This window comes from Sciurus carolinensis, chromosome 7 (assembly GCF_902686445.1).
Source record: "Sciurus carolinensis chromosome 7, mSciCar1.2, whole genome shotgun sequence".
NCBI lineage: Eukaryota > Metazoa > Chordata > Mammalia > Rodentia > Sciuridae > Sciurus > Sciurus carolinensis.
The window spans coordinates 122311406-122335344 of NC_062219.1; the positions used below are offsets into that span (position 1 = coordinate 122311406).

The 23939-nt window shown below is 39.5% G+C and overlaps 2 pseudogenes; both read right to left on the bottom strand.

The window, feature by feature from the left end:
- Positions 1-968: 968 nt before the first annotated feature.
- The window catches only part of LOC124988288 (SUN domain-containing protein 1-like), a 92736-nt pseudogene continuing 69765 nt past the window's right edge, over positions 969-23939 (bottom strand).
- Positions 23162-23525, bottom strand: LOC124988290 (protein cornichon homolog 4-like; annotated as a pseudogene).

Here is a 23939-nt window from a genome sequence, read left to right on the forward strand (position 1 = left end):
ATAAATGGTCCTTTTGCGCTTGCATTGGACTCTAGCTCCCTGGTGGTCTTTGGGGGACTCGTCGACTTGGGCATTTCAAAGTCATTTCCAGACTTGCTTCAGTGTCTGAGTACATATGCAGATAAACACATTTTTCATTTTTCCAAGCAGATTTTATATCTATATACCTGTATTATGTTTCACTCAATATACCATGAAAATCTTCTCATAATAATATGTATCTATACTCACATTTAATGGATATATAATTTATTTAAAGACTCCCTTGTATGTGGACTTTATCTGTTATTAAAATTAATGTGTATGTCTCTTTACACATTTATCTAAATTTTTCCTACAGTTAAGCTCCCAAAAGAGTAATTTCTGAAACTAAAGGTATCTCTGGTGCAGCAGTTGTAGAGACTGAGGTTAGAAGCCCTCCCTTGCAATAACAAAGCAGCATCCTCCCTCTCTGAACTAGACAATTGTGGCAAGGAAGATGGTAGAAAAAGGAAAGAAAGAACGGATATTCTGAATATATATATGTGAAATCCTTGTAAGCAGTAGGGAAAAACTGACCGGAAATGATACTGTGAGGTTTGGAAATTTAACACTGCTCTGGAACACCATCAGAGTTTCAGATGGGCCTCTGAGTAGTACACAAGTGAAGCAGGCCAGAACAGCACTGCAAAGACTTGAAAACTAAGCTGACATTTGCAACACAGCAAAAGTAGAGTGCAACATGAGTGAAGAATGCCTTCTAAATCTAAACAAGTTGATTGCCTGCTAAAACAGATGCATTAAATAGAAAAACAATGTCATACCATAATATTCAACACATCCAACATAATCAAAAATCTCACTATCAAGAACCACAAAAATTTCACTTAAATAACAAAATGTAAATAATGTCAACACCAAAATGACACAGGTATTAGAATAAACTCACAAGGATCTTGCAGCATCTGTCATTAAAATGTTTTTTTTAACTGAGAAAGGAAATATACCGTTTATTATTCATTTAAAATATCATATGCACATTTAAAAATTTAAACTCTTCAAACATCTCAATAACATCTTATCAATTTGGTGGCAGCAAAAGAAACACTACCAAAGACAAATATTTTGAAAAGCATTTACAAAAATACATTGCACAAAGTCCTATCTTGCATCTTTAAAAATAAATTGTCAAAATATCTCCACCCCCAACTCCCAAATTTAGCTTTATATAAGAAATTTGACTTATATATGTAACCTATAATATAGGAAACATCTGTACACTTTTCAGCCAACCTAGCTGCATGGGCTTCGGTTCAACTCTGGGAGCAAAAGCACAGATCTATGTGGCTGATGTACTTGAGGACTGTACAGCACACACAAAAGTCCAGAGACCAGTGAGCACCACCATGCTTTTTCTGAAAGTATAGCATTTATGGTGTGGCAAGGCTGTCTTGACCAAGAAATTGTAAATAATTCTTAAAGTAAAACATCTGTAACACTTGAAGTGCCTTGTAGATATCTCCATTATAAAGTCTGCTCATAAAATCGTCTTAAGTATTAAATATTAATTATAACCCAAACAAGTCTCACAAGAGTCAAGTGAGAAAGCTGACAGTTGGATAAAAGTCACTCACCACTGACAGCCAATAAAGAGTGCTGCCGTAGGAAAGACTGAACTCTACAGTGAGGGCGTCATGCCCTGGAGCATCAGGGGCCTTAGTGTTGCCCCCGAAGCAGAACTCAAAACACCATCCAAGGACACCAGAGGGTGAGATCTCTTAGTTGCTGTCCATGCTGCAATCCCAACTGGAAAAGCCGCCTGAGCCCTGAGAGTGTTATAGCTGGGACCCAAACTGGCCCCCAATTCTGGCCACCCTCACTCCCACCCTCAGCAGAAAAACACTGTCTTGCTCAGCACCAAGGAGGCACAAGTCATGTCTCAGCCCCTACCCAACTGGGGAACCTAGGTGCTGAAACAAGGAACCTACCTGATGGAAGGTTCAGAATTCAAAAACTAGGAGATGGTTTTCCCTGAAAAAACGTGTGGGTTTGACAGATGGACTGTGTCTGCCCTCCTAAAGGTCCAACAAAGCTGTCAATTCCACCTGCTTTGCTCCTGATGTCAAGAAATTTAAAGAGTTTATGTTCAAAGACAGATCCCCCAAATAAAATGAGTGTCTTTAAGAACCATACATTCAAATGAGTTTCCAGAGAACTCACCACTGAGCTCTCTGTGGACCAGATATGTGGCATGCAGTGCTCATGAGGACTCACCGCGCAGGTCCTCTGCCACTGCGTATGCTTATTGTAGGGCTGACGAGTTAACTGTTCTACACATGCCCTCACCCCAAGGATCCAGTGTTTCCGGCAGTTCTGGTATATACAAGTACGTACAAAACTAGGGAGTCTTTTATTTTGCGGGTTCTCCGTGAACTCTGAACCGATACAGGCAGGTATACTCAGGGTGGCCTCAGTTGGACAGGATCCGGAGTTCCAGTATCTGGAAGGCTCTGTCAGGTCTTTCTGAAGCATGGAACATCTGCAGTGACTCCCCTTCTTGGTCATATGTAAACTGTCCCAGATGCTGCCCTTCTTCTTGATACTCATTTTCTTTTTTTTTTTTTTTTTTTTTTTTTTTTTTTCCGGTACTGGGGATTGAACTCAGGGTCTTGTGCTTGTGAGGCAAGCACTCTACCAGCTGAGCTATCTCCCCAGCCCAATACTCATTTTCTAACCCGTAGACCGCAAAGTCCTTGGGGGCACTGGAGATGCTGCCTGTCGGTGACAATGTCTTTGCTATGTGCTCCACAGTAAATGTGGTGGGGTAGATCTTCATCAACAGCCACACTACCAGGTAACCCTGGGAGCCTTTAAATGCCCAGCAATTACCTGGATATATGTCAGGCTGGATCACCACACAGGGCGACTGTGAGAAGTACCACAGGGCAATTCCAAACAGGCTTAGCAAGGCCGTTTTGGTTTCATATGTTTCCGAGCAGCGAGTGCTCAGGATGCTGCCACCACCGGATTCCAGAACAAAGTCCACCATCCCGGTCTTATCTTGGGAATACAGCTTCAAAGCATTGTTCACAAGGACACGCACTTGCTCCTCTGTGATCCCAGAGACTCCAGCCTCGCTCATGGCAGACACTACAGCCTCAGACGTTGGGGCCCGTCCTGTCACTGTAATGTGGTGGGTGATGTTCTTCAGCACCTTCAGCTCTAGGTCTCGCAACAAAACCTGCAGGTCATCCTTGCTCACAAACTGAGAAGAAAATCTCTGCAGCAGCCACTCGAGGGAGCCACCTTGCTGGTCCTCGGAAAATAGGAGCTTGATAGTTTCTCTGACCTGGGAATCCACCACCTCACAGCTGGCCTTCTGATGCTGCCAGTCTGACAGCTATGTTCTCAGCAGGCCCAGCTCCAGCTCCAGGCACTGAACATGGGGCAGGAGGGGCTACTCCTCAGCTCCACTAATTGTTCTCAGCTTGATCTGTTCTAATTCCTTCTGGATGGCCTCAGTATTCCAAGAATATCTTCCAAACTTGAGAGACGTACTTCATGATCATGGTGGAAAGTCATGATGTCAGTCTCAGTGCCTGGCAGCCCAGCAACACCCATCTCTTGCAGGTGCTGTTCAACTGTGTCCTTAACCCAGGACGATAGCCCTTCCCTGCCGTCATCCATCTGGTCCACCCATACCTGCAGCTTCTGCAGCAAGACTGTCAGCTCTCTGAGCTTCTGGTCATGGTTCTGGCACTGTGCAGATAAAGAGGCCACCTGCTGTCCCATATCACTCTCCTGATGCCACTGGGAAGCACTGTGGTCAGCCTGTACAGGCTGGTTCAGGTAAGAAGACCCAGGTCTGAGCATGTCCTTGGGGTCATCAGCCCAGATATGCTGCTGGATGCATATCTGTCCAGTTTAATAGAGGCAGTAGTGAAAGGAAGTCACCCTGGCCCCACAGGGAGAGGCCTGCACCTAGTAAAAGTAATAGTGGAATGAGCAGATTAAAAACTTGCAAATATTTCGAAGGCACCTTGTAAGAAGAAACACATTCGGCCAGGAAATCAAAGTAACAAACTGGTACCATCCAATCCCTAGCCACCAAAGCGTTCCAGAGGCTGCCTTCCGTTTTGGGTTCCTATCCCTAGAATAAACCCTTGATGAGGGTCCCTGGGATGCTGGGTGTGCTGTGAGAGCCTCTGTGCACTGGGAGAGCATGCTGCAGTCCCTGCAGATGTATCCATTGCGGGCAGCTGCATCTGTTGCCAGGTCGCCATTTCCCTGATTGGCAGTTTTATTTCCACCTTTAAGATCACCATCATCATCCAGACCCCAGAAGTGGTCCACTTTGGTCTGTTCACGAATCAGAGACTCATCCAGCCCCACATACTGCAAGAGCTGCCCTGGTTGGTGCCTGAGGATGTGGCCTTCCCTGACAGGTGGTTGATGCTAAATGCTGGCTTGCTTGCACTTTTGTGCTGCTTGGCTGTTCTGGCAGCTCCACCCTGGCGGGAGGCAGCCCTGCTGGTGCAGGAGTGCAGGTCCACAGCCTGGCCATCCCTGCTGCCATAGGTTGTTGTGACTAGGCACAAACTATGACGGGACATCCTCAGAGAATCAACTACAGGATCCAATTTGTGCTCAGTCTCAAAATCCAGAGCATCAGAAGAATAACTTGAACTCCAGCAGCACCCAAGGAACCAGGCTCCCCTCAGGTTGGAAGATGCTCAGTTTTCAGTGAAGAGACTGGGAATCTGAGTGCGTAGGTGTAGCCGGTATTCTCCGACGCACACTGGGGCGGGGTACACGTGTGCAGCCAAGAGAAGTCCATGTTCGCCGTCTCAGATCATGCTGCCTCGCGCCGCCGTCTCAGGCCTGGTCCCTCATTAAAATGTTTTAAAACAATTATGAACATCCTTGAAAGATATTTTCAAAACTTGAACATTTTAGCAAAGAAACAAAATATACAGAAGCAAATGGAAATTTTATAGCTAAAAAAATAACCACTATAATCTACAATGATTAATTATACAGTTCAAAATAACTAGAAAAGAGTTTGAAGGATCCCAATATGTAGAAATTATAGTTTATGTGAGGATATAAAATAATTATCCTTATTTGATCATTGCACATTGTATACATGTATCAAATTATAAAACTACTCAAAATTTAAAAAATATTATGTGTCCATTAAAAAATAAAAGCAGGGCTGGGGTTGTAGCTCAGTGGAAAAGCACTTGCTTGGCATGTATGAGGCACTGGGTTCAATTCTTAGCACCACATATAAATAAATAAAATAAAGATCCATGAACAACTTAAAAATATTAAATAAATAAAGTCAAATAAATAAGTAAAAATAAAATAACCAAAATGGAAACTCAGTGGATGGAATCAACAGAGGGAGATAACAGAAGAATCAGTGAACTTAAAAATAGATTAATTAAAGTTGTCCAATCTGAACTGAGAGGAAAGTAGATTGACAAACAAAAATGAGCATAGCCACAGACAGTTGTGGGACAATAACAAACTATCTAACACTGCAGTTATTGGAGTCTCAGAAAAACAACAAAAGGGCACTGAAAATTTTTTTTGGAGAAATAACTGAAGATTTCTCAAATTTAATAAAAGACATAAATGTGTAATTCAAAAAGCTAAGCCAACCTTTAATACAATAAATCCACAGATAATTCATGTTTAAACACATGATAATCAAATTTCTAAAAACTAAAGACAAAGGGAGGAAAAAAAATCTTGAAAACAATCAGAAAGATAAAATATTACCTATAGAGTAACAACAATTAGCATGACAGTGGATTTCTCATCAAAAAGCTTGAAACAGGAAGAAAATGGCAAATTTTTTTACATGCAGAAAAATAAGAACTATCACCCCAGAAGTTTATCAGAGAAAAGACAAGCATCTTTAAGACATTTTTAGCAAAGTTAAAGAATAGAAATCAATTTTATTCCTACAAACTAGCAATAAACAATAGGAAGTCAAAATTAAAGCACAATATCATTTACAATCACTCCAAGGAAAATTAAATAGGTATAATTCTAACATAATAGCTACAGAATGCACATGCAGAAAACTACAAAATATTAAAGAAAAAGTGATATCTAATAAGTGGATAAACATGCAGTTTTATTTAATTGACTCACCAAAAGATGTCAATTCTTCCCAAATTGAGATAGAGGTTTAACATAATTCCTAGCAAAAATTTTCTCTTGTAAGGACATGCTGGTCCTAAAATGTATATGGAAAGTCAAGGGAATAACTAAAAAATATTGGGAAAGAGTAATAAAGCAGAAAGAATCACACTACCCAATCTTAAAATGTATTATATACCTACACGGTCAAGTCAGTAGTACTGAAAAAAGAACACATCCACATATCGGTGAACATTATAGCACAGAAAATGAGCACACAAGTATCCCCAACTGATTTTTCACAAAGATGCAAGAATAATTCAATGGAGAACAGTATTTTCAATCAATGGTACTTAAACAACTAGACTTCCATTAGACAACAAAAAAATAAACCTCAATCTAACCTCACACTTCATTAAAAAACAAAATCAAAATGAATCTTAAATCCAATCTTAAAAGTAAACTGTAAGATTTTAAAAAACAAGAAAAATATTGTGACTTAGGCATATCACAAAAAAACACAATCCATAAAAGTTAGATAAATTGGACTCTATCAAAATGTAAAATCTGGGCTGGGGTTGTGGCTTATTGGTAGAGTGTTTGCCTAGCATGCATGAGGCACTGGGTTCGATCCTTAGCACCACAAAAACATAAATAAGTAAAATAAAGGTATTATCTCCATCTACAACTTTAAAAAAGTCAACCACAAAATGTAAAACTTTCACTTCTCAAAACTCCCCATTGAAATGATAAAAACAGGGTTGGAGATGTGGTTCAGTGGTACAGCACATGCCCAGCACACAGTAAGACCTTGGGCTCAATCCCTAGAATAAAAGAAAAGGAGAAAGGATGAAAATACTGGGGGAAAATGTTCAAAAAACACATATTCAACAAATGACTTATCTCCAAAATAATACAGAACTCTCTAAACTCAAGAGATGCCTATCAATGAGCAATGGAAAAAATGGATAACAACCTTGGCACATCCAAACAGTGGAATACTTGGTCATAAAAAAAGGAACAAACTGCTGATGCACACAATAACTTGGTTGGATCAAGTTATTTAATTTTGACTTTCTAGTGTTTATTGCTAGTATATACAGACAACTATATATTATTGTTTATCACTAGTCTATGGAAATAACTATATTTAGAGTATTAAGATGACTTTGAAAAGTCAACCTCAAACGGTTGCATACTGTAGGCTTCCATTTACATCACACTCTTCAAATGCCACAGTTGCAGTGACGGAGAACAGAGGAGTAATTGCCAAGAGATCAAGTAGGGAAGGTCTGACTAAAAAGACACAGCCTGAGGGGACTATGTGGTGATTAAACCATTATCAATTCTGACTGCAGTGGTGATTTCCTAATCTATACATGTGATCAAATGTTATAGTACTGTCAACCCAAAGAGGACATAAAAACTGTTGAAGCTGAATAAACTATAGTTGACTTAATAGTACTGTACCAAAGTTCATTCCTTGGTTTAGAAGCTATATGATTATATAAGATGTTATCACTGGGGAAATATTGGTGAAGATACACTTTTTATACACCATTTTTGCAACGAGTAGCTTAGGAAGGAATGAAGAAAGGAAGGGAGGGCGCGGGAAAGTTTCCGAAACAGGTCGTATTCTGCACTTCTGGGAAAGCACAAATCAAAACCATCGCGTTTCTTCGGGTTGCAGCCAAACTATGAGATACCACTTTAGTTAAGTGGGTTTGGAGGAGGGGCACCTACCTCTTTGGTAGAGGCGGGTGAAAGTGCTCTCCCGGAGGAGCATCCTTCTGAGGTCCCTCCAGGAAGGCCAGGCCGCGCTCGGAGCCGTAGACGGACACACCGAGAAGACTCACCACCGCCAGGGGGCGCCCCCGAGCGCCGCGCGGCCGGCCAGCGGGACCCCAGGCTGCTGGGCTTCAGGCCCGCTTCCCAGGCCGTCGGCGGAGTGGCTCCCGTCCACAGCCTTCCCAGTCAGTCTTCTCTCCTCGCAGTTTTCCTCACACGCTTCTCTCATTTTTCCCCTCAGGCCACTTCTCCCCAGAGTTTGCCAGTAAACATCTCCTCCCCTCGACTCACTCCCGCCATTTCTTCCCCTTAGGTTATCCGCCTCTCTTCCTCCTCCCCTGTTCCCTCCCACTTCCAATTCCCCTGTTTCCTCCTCACTTCCTCCTACTTTGCTCCCCCCTCACTTCCATCTCCAGCCAGTTACCCCCTCACCACCTTCTCCCCTCAGGTCCCCACCTCTACCCTGTCACTGCCTTCTTGCCTCAGATTTCCCCTCCTACCTTCCTCCTCCCAGCCTATTATCCCATACACACTGGTCCTCTCCCCCACACCTCACATTTACCTCCTCACTGCCTCTCCCCCTCAGAGCCCCACTCCCACCCCTTCACCCTTTGGGTTCCCTCCTGGCCACCTCCTCTCAGAGTTTCCCAGAAACAATTTTTCCTCTTACTAGTGTCTACCCTCATGATTCCATTTTTCTGGCCTTTTGCCTCACATCTTCCCCTGGTTCCTTCTCTTCCTCACATTTCTCCCCTCATACCTCTCTCCTCTCCCTATCCCTGCCTCCTTTCTCACCCACTCAGATTGGCACCTCTCACTCCAAGTCTTTCCCCTCACTCCAGCTTCACTCCACCTATCCTTCTGACTGCCCTGTCTACCCCTTTCCCTGCCCTCACATCCTTATCCTCTTCTGCAAGCACATACTTAGAGGCACCTCCTTAGAGTTTGGATATGAGATGTCCCCCAAAATACAGATGTGGCAATATGAGAATGTTCAGAGATGAGCTGATTAGATTATGAGGGTTGTAACATAACCAGTGGATTAGTCCATTTGGTGCATTAGTAACTTGAATGGATTACTGGGTAGTAACTGTAGGCAGGTGAGGTAAGCTGGAGGAAGTAGGTCACTGGGGGCATGACCTTTGGAATTATTTGGTCTCTGACACTCCTCCCCGTTCCTCTTTCCCTCCCCTGCCTCCTCCCTCTCTCTTTCCCTACCTAACACCATCCCCCAATTCCCACTGGTCATGGGCTGTGCAACTTTCCTCTGTCATACAATTCCACCATGATGTTCTGCCTCAACTCAGGCCCAAAACAATAGAGTCAGCAGACCATGGTCTGAACATCTGAAACCATTAGTCCAAAATAGGTTTTTCCTAACTGAAAGCATTCCCTCTAAAATCAAGAAAAAGACAAGGATGTCCACTATGACCACTCCTATTCAATATAATTCTCAAAACTAGCCAAGAGCAATCAGTCAAGAGAAGGAAATTGAAGGCATACAAATAGGGAAAAAAGTCAAATTATCTATGTATGCTGATGATATGATCCTAAATCTAGAAGACCCAAAAAAACTCAACCAGAAGACTTCTAGAGATGATAAATTCAGCAAAGTAGCTAGATACAAGATCAACATTCATAAATCAATAACTTTCCTATTCTCCAATAATGAATCTACTGAAAAAGAAGTTAGGAAAACTATCCTATTCACAATAACCTCAAAAAATAATTAATTGGGAATTAATCTAATGACAGAGGTGGAAGCCCTCTATAATGAAAACTATAGAACATTGGAGAAAGAAATTGAAACCAACCTTGGAAGATGGAAAGACCTCCCATTTCTTTCTAGATAGGCAGAATTAATGTCACCAAAATGACCACACTACCAAAAGCATTACACAGAATCAATGCATTCCCTATCAAAATGCCAATGATGTTTTTAAGAGAACTAGAAAAAACACTTCTAAAATTCATTTGAAAGAATAAAAGACCCAGAATAGCCAAAGCAATTCTAAACAAGAAGAGTGATGCTGGAAGTGCATCAGAATACCTGATCTCAAATTATAAAACAAAGTTATGATAACAAAACAGCATGGTATTGGCCTCAAAATAGACGTGAAGACAAATGGAATAGAAGAGAAGACACAGAGAAAAACTCACATAGTTATAGTCATCTGGTACTTAACAAAGATGCCAAAAATATAGGTTGGAGAAATGAATGAACAAATAGTGCTGGGAAAATTAGATATGCACTTATAAAAGAATGAAACTGGATTTCTACCTCGCAACCCATAAAAAGTCAAATCAAATTGGATCAAATATCTAGAAATTAGACCATGAACTTTGCAACTGTTAGAAGAAAACATAGGGTCAACACTCCAACATATTGGCATAAGCACCAACTTCCTTAACAAGATCACTAAAACTCAAGAAATAAAACCAAGAATAAGTGGGATGGTATCAAATTTTAAAACTTCTGCACAGCAAAGGAAATGATTGAGTGTTAAGAGAGAGCCTACAGAAGGCTGGAGCTGTAGCTCAGTGGTAGAGCCCTTGCCTAGCATGTGTGATGCACTGGGTTTGATCCTCAGCACTATATACAGATATATATGTTGTATCAATTGACAACTAAAAAAGATATTAAAATAAATAAATAAACTTAAGAAAAGGTATTGCATCCATCTACAAATAAAAAAAAGTAAATAAAAAAAGAGAGAAACTACAGAATGGGAGAAAAATCTTTGCCAGCTACTCCTTTGACAGGGGATTAATATCCATAATATATAAGGAAGTCAATAAACTTAACACCAAAAAATAAATAAATAAATAACCCAATCAATAAATGGGCAAAAGAACTAAACAGACATTTCTCAAAAGAAGAAATACAAATGACCAACAAATATATGAAAACAATGATCAGTATTCTTAGCAATTAGGGAAAGGAAATCAAAATTACATTGAGATTTTATTTACCTTGTTCCAAATAGAATGGGAATCTTCAAGAATACAAATAATAATAAAGGCTGAAAAAGGTGTAGAGGAAAGGTGAACACATACATTGTTGGTGGGACTGAAAATTAGTACAACCACTCTGGAAAGCAGAATGGAGACTCCTCAAATACTAGAAATAGAATCACCATGTGACCCAGCTATCCCACTCCCTGGCATTTATCCTAAAGAACTGAAATCAGCATAATATAGTAATCTATAGTGATACAGGTGTATCAATATTTATAGCAGCATAATTCACAATAGCCAAGTTATGGAACCAGCCCAGAGGCCCAGCAACTGATAAATGAATAAAGAAAATGCAGGACATATACACAATAGAGTTGTATACAGCCATAAAGAATGAAATTATAGCATTTACTGGTAAATGGATGGAACTGAAGAACATCGTGAAATAAGCCAAACTCAGAAAGTCAAAGATCAAGCATTTTCTCTCATATGCAGAAATTAAAGTTAAGTAAGAAAATAAGGGAGATGGGAGAATGGAATCCCATGAAAATAGAAATGAAGTCAGTGGACTAGAGGAAGGGTATTGATGGGGAGGGAGGAGGGACAGGCAAAGGGAGGAACTGGGAAATTATGCTATGTTCATAAATGAATATACCACAGTGAATTCCACCTTTATATATACCTGTAAACACCCATTTTAAAAAACAATAAGTAAGTAGAAGGAAGACAGTAGACTAGAAGGAGGGGAACAGAGGAAGGGAAAAGGGGAGGGAAAGTGGAAGTACTGGGGTTGAATGGAATGAATTACATTTCATCATGTATGAACATGTCAAAATAAGACCCACTAGTGTGTACAACTTTAATGCACTAATAAAAGTTTTTTAAATAAAGTTACACACTTGAAAACAACAATGTAAAATTAAAATGAAGAAATAAAATCAAGGAAAATGGAAAACAAGAGTGGAAGTACAAGACAAAATCAGAAAGGAATTTATATTCAAAACACATAATTCTTAAAAATGGGTCACGAATTGACCTGAACTTCTGGCAGTTGATATATTGGAAACAAACTATAAATTGAAATTTTTAAAAAATCGGATTTTATGAAACCAAATAATAAAGATATTCCATTTAGACTTGAGAGAAACTAAGCTTCAACTTATAAAGTACTAAGGAGCTGGGCATAGTTGCACATGCCTGATAATCCCAGTGGCTCAGGAGGCTGCGACAGGAGGATCACAAACTCAAAGCCAGCCTCAACAATTTAATGAGGCCCTAAGCAACTTAGCAAGATCCCGTCTCAAAATTAAACGTAAAAAGGGCTGGGGATGTGGCTTAGTGGTTAAGTGCCTCTGGGTTCAATCCCTGGTACAAAAAAATAAAAAACACAAGGGAAGAATTTATGGGAGAGGGGGAGAGAAAAAATAACCCTATTCACCTTACACAAAGTTCTTAGGCAGGTAAAACTCATGTATGGTCAAAATAACCCTGGAATATCCTTATAGTAGTCATAAAACATACATAAGTAATTTCAATTTACAGTTAGTCTTCATTACTTGATTGATGTCCAAGTTTCCTTTAGAACATAAATTCCATGGGCCAAGGGTGGTGTGCGTGTGTCCCCAAGGCCTGGGATCACTGTGCCTGTCATATCATGACTACTTAATAAATATTTGTTCAGTGACTATAACTGATCACATTAGGTACCTGATGGTTTTGGGTGATTCAGCTCATCATGGTGGGAGCATATATAGGAGCAAAGCCTCTCATTCATGGCCAAAAAGTGAAAAAGACCAAGAGAAAGGTATCCTAAAATCTCCTCCAGGGGTATACTCATAATGACCTTGCTAGGCCCCACCTCCTAAAGGTTCCACCACCTTCCATTGGCACCAAGTTGGGAATCAAACCTTTAAATGTGAGAAACATTTAAGACCCAAACCATAATAGCATGGTACTATTCCATTGTTTCCTGGTACTAAGACCAGAGTGATCCCACCCTGCTGTCCCTCAGAAAAAAGACACACCACTTAATAGAGCAAGCAAAATCCCTACAATATACTCTACTATAAATCCAGTCAGATCATCCTTTGTAACACTTCCTAGTGTGGACCAGGGCAAAATGCCAAAGTCCAGGTCAAAGGAGCAATCTTTAGAGGGAATGAGAAGTGGACCAGGGACCCAGCTTTCTACTGCCCTTGGTCATTCAGAGGTAGGTTGATAAAGGACCAGGTGAGCTGTATGCCCTTTGTCATAGTGCTCAGCTCAGAGAAGCTTTGTTAAAGTATCCTGCTGGTACTGGAGAGGATGCTGTACATGGATAATAGTCTTCATAACAGGATTATTAGAGCATCCCTCCAACCCCACTGGAAAGGCCATATAGCTAGTCAAAGGTAGAACATTAGAGGAAAGAAAGAAGGAAAGAATAAAGGATTCAGTGGAAATGAAAGGTTAATGAACTCCCTCAGAATCAATGAGGAGGTGTCTGGTTGGGCCTAACCCAAGAGGCTTGGCTTTTTCTACACAGCTTTATGCAGTGGGAGGATACATAGGAGGTCCCAAAGAAGGAAAGCAAAAGCCATTTTGGAAGGATGACTCTTCAGAACAGAAACTAACTCTCCCAAACATACCTTGACCTTTCTGAGAGTCCCTCTCCCTCTGGCTAACGAACTCTGTTTTCCATCAGGTGTACTCCTCACTGAGGCAGAGAAGAAGTCAGAAAGGTGAGTGGAAAAGGTAATGCACAACAATCAAAGCTTCATAGAATGAGGCAAAGAAAATATTGGCCAAGGACTTTGTGAGGAGTGGAGAGCAAGGTAATAGAATGAGCTGGGGATCCGTGGGTAGAATATTAGAAGCTTTCAAGTTAGAATAGAGCATGTGAATTCCAGTCCTGTGCAGATGATCCAGAAGAGTCTCTTGTTCTCTTTATTCTTCTTGTCAGTTCTGCAGGGGAAAATATTTTAATATGTTTCAACTTGTATTTCAATGTTTCACATTTCCAAATTAATGAAAAGGCATTTTCTAATTTTTATGTTAAAAATTACCTAATATAAAAATGTTCTACTTACAACTCATATAAAATTTTTTTATGTGCTGCTCAATTCACCATAGCCAGATTGTGGAACCAACATAGATGTCCTTCAGTTGATGAATGGATAAAGAAACTGTGGCATATATATACAATGGAATATTACTCTGCCATAAAGAATGATAAAATTATGGCATTTGCAGGCAAATGGATGAAATTGGAGAATATCATGCTAAGTGAGATAAGCCAATCTCAAAAAAACAAAGGACAAATGATCTCACTGATAAGCGGATGATGACATATAATGGGGGGTGGGAGGGGTTAAGCCTTAGGGTTAGGGTTAGGTTTATGGTTAGGGTTAAGGAGGGTGGCAAGAATGGAGGAAGGAAGGACTGTATAGAGGGAAAACAGGGGTGGGAGGGGTGGGGGGAAGGGAAAAAATAACAGAATGAATCAAACAACATTACCCTATATAAATTTATGATTACACAAATGGTATGCTCCATGTACAAACAGAGAAACAACATGTATCCCATTTGTTTACAATAAAAAAGAAGTTTTTTATAAAATTGATCAATTGAAGCAAGAAAATACTCTATAGTTTTTTTAGTCATAAATATCTTTCTTACTGAGAAATAATACTGACCAAATTATATTATATCACATGCATTTATGAATATCTAACAATGAATCCCACTATTATGTATAATTATAATGCACCAATTAAAAAATGGGAAAAAGGAAAATTATATATGTATATGTATTTCATTCCTCAAACAAACCACATTCACTCATTCAGATGTTTTTCTTTCTTTTTCCCTCCAGTTTTTTAAATTTTTTTAATTGTAGATTGACACAATGCCTTTATTTTATTTATTTGTTTTTATGTGGTCCTCAGGATGGAACCCAGTGCTAGACAGATCTCACATGTGCTAGGCAAGCACTCTACCACTGAGCTACACCCCTAGCCCTTTCCCTCCAGTTTTGATGAATGGAAGTTCTGTATACATACTATACCAGTTTGGGGTGAGAAATATTTTATAAATCTTTTCTGATACTAAAACAGTAAATAAATAAGACTTGGGGACAAATAAAGACATCAAAGAACTTATTTAATTAATTTATGAGTATTAGAATTGGTATTACTATAAGGTTGATTCACAGAGTATTTTAAGGAATAGGATGCTTATTGTGCAGCAAGAAATACAATTTAAATTAAAGATTCTATGATCCAGCAATCCCACGACTACTAACATATCCAAAGGAAATTAGTGTGTCAAAGAGATATCTGCACTCCCATGTTCATTGCAGCACTATTCACAATTACCAAAATATGGAATCAACCTAGGTGTCCATGGATGGATGAATAGATAAAGAAAATATAGGTACAAACACAAACACACTCATACACCTACAGGTACTACATAATCTTTGTGTTAACCTATTAATGGTCCAGTATGGCACTGAAAGGATATAAAACACAGCTCTTTAAGCTTTTTATGTTTTAAATAGTTTTTTTTTCTTAACAATATAAAGAATGGATGCCATGAGTAACATTGAGGTAGCACTAAGATAGAAATAAACCATGACAAAAACCACCAGAGGCTGAGCACAACTGATCGACAGCAGCCATTCGATGTGGTCAGTGAAGTGGAGCTGTATTGTGGGCTCAAGTTCATGCTCTCTTATGAAGTCTGGGGGACTTAGTAGAATCTGTGCCTATACAGAAGAGCCAAGAAGCTTTTGGAGAAGTGAGCTCTTCTGTAAAACAAAGGGAGTAGGATTTCAAGGATCTACACCATGGACTTGGATGTAATAAATGTAGCCAGAAAAAAAAAGTCTTCTTTCTGAATAATCAAACATTTCCCTTACAACAAAAGTAAAAAAAAATCTCAGAAAAGCACTTTGCAAACCTGATCAGTATAACTTTCCAAGATAAGCTCATTGGAATATGTATACCTAGGTAACTTATAAATCAGAGCAATTATAACAAAGCTTTGCCAATAGTGAGTACTTTAAGCACTCTCTCTGGAATTAGGTAGCTGGTCCACATGTTAGAAAGACTACTTATATTTTGTATGGACAAAATCATGTTATCTGCATACCATTCTTTCTGTTTCAAAGGAAGGATGCCTATAACTCATTCAAAAATACTGTAGTGACTGGGGTTGTGGCTCAGTAGTAGAGTGCTCGCCTAGTGGTCCTGGGTTCAATCCTCAGCACCATATAAAAATAAAATAAAGGTATTGTGTCACCTACAACTAAATTATATTTTTTAAAAATTCTGTAGTTCAGTTTCAAGATGGCGGACTAGAGGGCGGCTGCATTTCATGTTGCTCCAGGACTCAGGATTCAAAAGAGGAGTTATTGAGAGACTTGGGACCAACTCAAAGTCGACGGGTGAGTCTCTCCCGTTGGGGAGGCGTCCAGATGGGGCGGTAGTCCCGGAACACAGGGAACTTTGTGAAGTAGAGTTACCCGGCAAGACACCCCTCCCCCCGCTGGAGCAGTGAACATGGACAACTGGGAAATTTGCAGAGGAAGCCGCTCAGCACAGCGCTTGGTTTCAGAGTAACCCGCCAGGATTCGGCGGCTGCTCAGAGGAAGGGTCGCATAGCCAGGCGATTAGGTGCAAAGCACAATCCGGGGACCTAGGCGGCTTCTTGGTGGAAGAGCTGCACAGAGACAAGCTGAGGGGCGGAGCGAAGGTTCCAGGACTGTGGGCAGCTTCTCTGAGGAGAGGCAGCCTAAGGAGACTCGTCTGCGAAGGTCAGGGCTCCCAGGCCCAGGAGGTAGGTCTGGGCCCCTGGGAACGTTGCCTGGGAAGGCTGCCCTGCCCAGGCGGTAGTTGTGGACTGAGGGGAACCTCCAGGAGGGGAACTGACCAGCGAGACCTCCCCACCGGTGAGTCTTCCCTGCCGGGTGAGGTTTTCCCACAAGGACGGTAAAACCAGAGACACAGGCACAAACAGGCCTTGCCTCAGCCCACAGCCTAGTTCCCCTTTGGTTGACCATTGGTCAACAAGTGGAGGCACCTCTGCCCACTAGCAGGGAATATACCCCACCTGAAGGCCACCACCCCTAGAGAGGCAGCTTCCTTTGGAGCACCACATTATCAACTTCCTCCAAGACTTCAGGCTACTGAAGGATAAGAGGGGATATACTAGAAATCTTCAGAGACATTATAAGTCAATAGAGGAAATCTGCAACATCTCAGCAGTCCACAGATACCTGAACAACATGAGAAAACAAGGGAAGAAAATGCCTCAAACAAATCTAGATGTTACATCAATAAAATCCAACGACGGCATGGCAGAAGAAATGACAGAAAGGGAGTTCAGAATGTACATAATTAACATGATAAGGGAAGCAAACAATGAAATGAAAGAGCAAATGCAGGCATTGAATGATAGCACCAATCGACAGTTAAAAGAGCAAATACGGGAAGCAAAACATCATTTCAATAAAGAGTTAGAGATATTGAAAAAAAACCAAACAGAAATTCTTGAAATGAAGGAAACAATAAACCAAATTAAGAACTCCATAGAAAGCATAACCAATAGGATAGAACACCTGGAAGACAGAACCTCAGATATTGAAGAAAAAATATTTAACCTTGAAAACAAAGTTGAAAAAACTGAGATGGTAAGAAATCATGAACAGAATCTCCAAGAACTATGGGATATCATGAAAAGGCCAAATTTAAGAATTATTGGGATAGAGGAAGGCTTAGAGAAACAAACCAAAGGAATGAATAATCTATTCAATGAAATAATATCAGAAAATTTCCCAAATCTGAAGAATGAAATAGAAAATCAAGTTCAAGAGGCTTATAGGACTCCAAATACACAAAATTACAACAGACTAACACCAAGACATATTATAATGAAAACACCTAACATACAAAATAAAGACAGAATTTTAAAGGCTGTGAGAGAAAAGAACCAAATTACATTCAGGGGGAAACCAATACGGATATCAGCAGATTTTTCAATCCAGACCTTAAAAGCTAGAAGGGCCTGAAACAACATTTTTCAAGCCCTGAAAGAAAATGGATGCCAACCAAGAATCTTATACCCAGCAAAACTTACCTTCAGATTTGACGATGAAATAAAATCCTTCCATGATAAACAAAAGCTAAAAGAATATACAAAAAGAAAGCCAGCATTACAGAACATTCTCAGCAAAATATTCCATGAGGAAGAGATGAAAAACAAAGAAGCAAATCAGCAAAGGGAGGAGTTATCCTAAAGGAACTCTCAAATAAAAAGGAACCAAGTCGTGTCAAAAATAAACAAATAAATGAATAAAATGAGTCAAATGACCAGGAATACAAATCATATCTCAATAATAACCCTGAATGTTAATGGCCTGAATTCATCAATCAAAAGACATAGACTGGCAGATTGAATCAAAAAGAAAGATCCAACAATATGTTGCCTACAAGAGACTCATCTCATAGCAAGAGATACCCATAGACTAAAGGTGAAAGGATGGGGAAAAATATACCATGCACATGGACTCAGCAAAAAACCTGGAGTATCCATCCTCATTTCAGATAATGTGGACTTCAAGCCAAAGTTAGTCAGAAGGGATAAAGAAGGACATTTCATACTGCTTAACGGAAGCATAAATCAGCAAGATATAACAATCATAAATATCTATGCCCCAAACAGTGGCTCATCCATGTATGTCAAACAAATCCTTCTCAATTTTAGAAACCAAATAGACCATAACACAATAATACTAGGTGATTTTAACATGCCTCTCTCACCACTGGACAGATCTTCCAAACAAAAATTGAACAAAGAAACCATAGAACTCAATAACGCAATCAATAATTTAGACTTAACAGACATTTATAGAATATACCATCCAACCAAGAGTGAATACACTTTCTTCTCAGCAGCACATGGATCCTTCTCTAAAATAGACCATATATTATGCCACAAAGCTAATGTTAGCAAATACAAGAAGATAGAGACACTACCTTGTATTCTATCAGATCATAATGGATTGAAATTAGAAATAAATGAAAGAGTAAAAAACAGAAACTACTCCAACACCTGGAGATTAAACAATATGCTATTATATGATGAATGGATAAAAGAAGATATTAGGAAGGAAATTAAAAAATTCTTAGAGGTAAATGAGAACAAAGAAACATCATATCAAAATCTCTGGGACACTATGAAAGCAGTACTTAGAGGAAAATTTATTTCATGGAGCGCATTTAATAAAAGAAGTAAAACTCAACAAGTAAATGACCTAACACTACAGCTCAAAGTCCTAGGAAAAGAAGAACAGACCAACACCAAAAGTAGTAGAAGACAGGAAATAGTTAAACTCAGAGCTGAAATCAACGAAATTGAAACAAAAGAAACAATACAAAAAATTGACAAAATAAGTAGTTGGTTCTTCAAAAAAATAAACAAAATTGATAAACCTTTAGCCACACTAATAAAGAGAAGAAGAGAGAAAACCCAAATCACTAAAATTCGGAATGAACAAGGAAATATCACAACAGACACGATTGAAATACAAAACATAATTAGAAGCTATTTTGAAAATCTATACTCCAACAAAACAGAAAATTTCGAAGATATCAACAAGTTTCTAGAGACATATGAATTGCCTAAACTAAACGAGGAGGACATACACTATCGCGTTCCCTCTGGCCGCAGAGAGAGACACGACAAACGTCTGAAGCTTTGGAAGTTTATTGTGCACAGTCTTCCTTTCTTTCCCTCTTTTCTAATCCTTTTCTCTCTTTTCTTTCTCTCGCTCTCTTTCCCTCTGCTTAACTCTCGCCTGCTCCGGTCGCTCCGCTCCTCCCGCTCGGCTCACACCTGCTTCGGCCGCTCCGCTTCTCCCGCTCGGCTCACGCCTACTTCGGCCGCTCCGCTTCTCCCGCTCGGCTCACGTCCTTGCTCGCACTCTTCTTCCTCGCTTCTTCTCCTACTCTCAGCTTCTTCTTCTCTCAGCTTCTTCTTACTCCCAGCTTCCGCTTCAGCAGCCTCTTACTCCCCCACCCACCAAGCTTATATACACTTCAACCAATCAGGGGAGAGCACACGAGGTAAACGCGCAGACAGCTGCAGGCATAGAATAGGTACACGAGGGGGGCATGCTCTAATCACATCGTTAACTAGCCAATCATTGGAATTCGCTGGTTGTTTACTGTATAGCTGGCCGCTTTTGGCTCAGCGCCAGGTGCCATCTTGACCGTGCCCAAGGCTGGGGGTCCCGGGAACCCCGACAATACACAATTTAAATAAATCAATTTCAAGTAATGAAATAGAAGAAGTCAACAAAAGCCTACCAACAAAGAAAAGTCCAGGACCAGATGGGTTCTCAGCCGAGTTCTACAAAACCTTTAAAGAACAGCTCATTCCAATACTTTTCAAAGTATTCCATGAAATAGAAGAGGAGGGAACTCTCCCAAACTCATTCTATGGAGCCAATATCACCCTGATACCTAAACTAGACAGAGACACATCGAGGAAAGAAAATTTTAGACCAATATCCTTAATGAACATCGACGCAAAAATTCTCCACAAAATTTTAGCAAATCGCATACAAAAATATATTAAAAAGATAGTGCACCATGATCAAGTGGGTTTCATCCCAGGGATGCAAGGTTGGTTCAACATCAGGAAATCAATAAATGTAATTCACCATATCAACAGACTTAAAGTCAAGAATCACATGATTATTTCAATAGATGCAGAAAAAGCATTTGATAAAATATAGCACCCCTTCATGCTCAAAACACTAGAAAAAATAGGGATAGTGGGAACATTCCTCAACATTGTAAAGGCCATCTAAGCTAAGCCCATGGCTAATATCATTCTAAATGGTGAAAAACTGAAAGCATTCCCCCTAAAAACTGGAACAAGGCAGGGATGCCCTCTTTCACCACTCCTATTCAATATCGTCCTTGAAACTCTAGCCAGAGCAATTAGACAGACCAAAGAAATTAAAGGGATACAAATAGGAAAAGAAGAACTCAAACTATCCCTATTTGCTGATGATATGATTATATACTTAGAGGAACCAGGAAATTCCTCCAGAAAACTTTTAGATCTCATAAGTGAATTCAGTAAAGTAGCGGTATATAAGATCAATGCTCATAAATCTAATGCATTTTTATACATAAGTGATGAATCTTCAGAAAGAGAAGTTAGGAAAACTACCCCATTCACAATAGCATCGAAAAAAATAAAATACTTGGGAATCAATCTCACAAAGAGGTGAAAGACCTCTACAATTAGAACTACAGAACACTAAAGAAAGAAATTAAAGAAAACCTCAGAAGACGGAAAGATCTCCCATGTTCTTGGATAGGCAGAATTAATATTGTCAAAATGGCCATACTACCAAAAGTGCTATACAGATTCAATGCAATTCCAATTAAAATCCCAAGGACGTACCTTACAGAAATAGAAAAAGCAATCATGAAATTCATCTGGAAGAATAAGAAACCCAGAATAGCTAAAGCAATCCTTCGCAGGAAAAATGAAGTTGGGGGTATCGCAATACCAGAACTTCAACTCTACTACAAAGCAATAGTAACAAAAACGGCATGGTATTGGTACCAAAATAGAAAGGTAGATCAATGTTACAGAATAGAGGACACGGACACAAACCCAAATAAATACAATTTTCTCATACTACACAAAGGGGCCAAAAATATGCAATGGAGAAATGATTGCCTCTTCAACAAATGGTGCTGGGAGAATTGGAAATCCATATGCAACAGAATGAAACTAAACCCATATCTCTCACCGTGCACGAAACTAAACTCAAAATGGATTAAGGACCTCGGAATCAGACCAGAGACCTTGCATCTTATAGAAGAAAAAGTAGGTCCAGATCTTCAACATGTCGGCTTAGGACCAGACTTCCTCAACAGAACTCCCATAGCACAAGAAATAAAAGCAAGAATCAACAACTGGGATAGATTCAAACTAAAAAGCTTTCTCTCAGCAAAGGAAACTATCAGCAATGCGAAGAAAGAGCCTACAGAGTGGGAGAAAATCTTAGCCAATCATACTTCAGATAGAGCACTAATCTCCAGAATCTATAAAGAACTCAAAAAACTCAACACCAAGATTACAAATAACCCAATCGACAAATGGTCTAAGGAAATGAACAGACACTTCACAGAAGAAGATCTACAAGCAATCAACAAACATATGGAAAAATGTTCAACATCTCTAGTAATAAGAGAAATGCAAATCAAAACCACCCTAAGATTCCATCTCACCCCAATTAGAATGGCGATTATCAAGAATACAAGCAACAACAGGTGTTGGCAAGGATGTGGGGAAAAAGGTACACTCATACATTGCTGGTGGGGTTGCAAATTAGTGCAGCCACTCTGGAAAACAGTATGGAGATTCCTTAGAAAACTTGGAATGGAACCACCATTTGACCCAGCTATCCCACTCCTTGGCCTATACCCAAAGGACTTACAATCAGCATACTACAGAGATACAGCCACATCAATGTTCATAACTGCTCAGTTCACAATAGCCAGATTGTGGAACCAACCTAGATGCCGTTCAGTTGATGAATGGATAAAGAAACTGTGGCATATATATATACAATGGAATATTACTCAGCCATAAAGAACAATAAAATTATGGCATTTGCAGGCAAATGGATGAAATTGGAGAATATCATGCTAAGTGAGATAAGCCAATCTCAAAAAACCAAAGGAAGAATGATCTTGCTGATATGTGGATGATGACACATAATGGGGCATGGGAGGGGTTATTTTTAGGGTTAGAGTTAGGGTTAGGGAGGGGGGCAAGAATGAGGGAAGGAAGGACTGTACAGAGGGAAAAGAGAGGTGGGAGGGGTGGGGGGAAGGGAAAAATAACAGAATGAATCAACCAACATTACCCTATGTAAATTTATGATTACACAATGGTATGCCTTTACTCCATGTACAGAGAAACAACATGTATCCCATTTGTTTACAATAAAAAAAAAAAGAATAAGATGAAAAAAAATTCTGTAGTTCATAAAGGTACAGGCTACATGGAAGGGAGGATATGACAATATTTTTCTGTTATTTTTTAAATACTTTATATGGTAAAAATAGTATCTTGTTCTAATAAAAATATATTTACTGCCATGGTCATGATTCTAAGGATGATGTAAGTAGAGTCTGGCTCCTCAACTATGCACTGTAGTGTATTTTAACTCCAACTACAGCTTCTCTGGCTTTAGTCATTTAGCAAAGCTTTATATCATGCTATAAAGATCAATGAAGAAACAGAGCAAGTGGAAACCAAGGTTAATCATGGTTTCTTTCATGTGTGACTTCAGTTGCCCTCAATTTTGTATTTCTGTTGGATCAAACACTCCCATGTTGCCACTTGGCACCAGAATGAACTGACATATATTCCAATGAAACAAGCATTAACACAGTGATAATGGTATGACCAATCAATTCTGGAATTATCTACTTGTTTAATTTTGAGCAACATTATCTAGCATTCATTTAATCACATTCTAAATCAGACAATTTAATTCTGAAGTAGACTGAGAGGAAGACGAGTGTACAACAATCGAGGAAGAGTGAGAAAACAAACACTATTGACTCCATTCTCTTCCTCCTCTGTTGCCACCAATCCTTCCATCAAACTGACAAGTAATATATTGACATATAGAAAATACTTAAAATCCACACAAAAACTCTATGAACTTACTTACATAACTTTATTATTGGAGTTAACCATTTTAATAAATTGATAAATGCCTCAATTACTCTTTCGCACGTGTTGTGAGCATGTTTTGAGCCATCCTTTAAAAGGCACTAAGTTATTGTGGTTTAGATGTTTCTATCAAAGTCCAGAAACCACATCAATCATTTGAACAAGGAAAACTCAATATTGACTTATTCATGCCTGAGGCCTTGGGTTTAATCCCTGGCACTGAAAAAAAGAATAATAGTTAATTAATAACTAGTAAAAGGTGGTTAACTACTAAAAGAAGTAAAATAATGGAGAAAGGGCATATA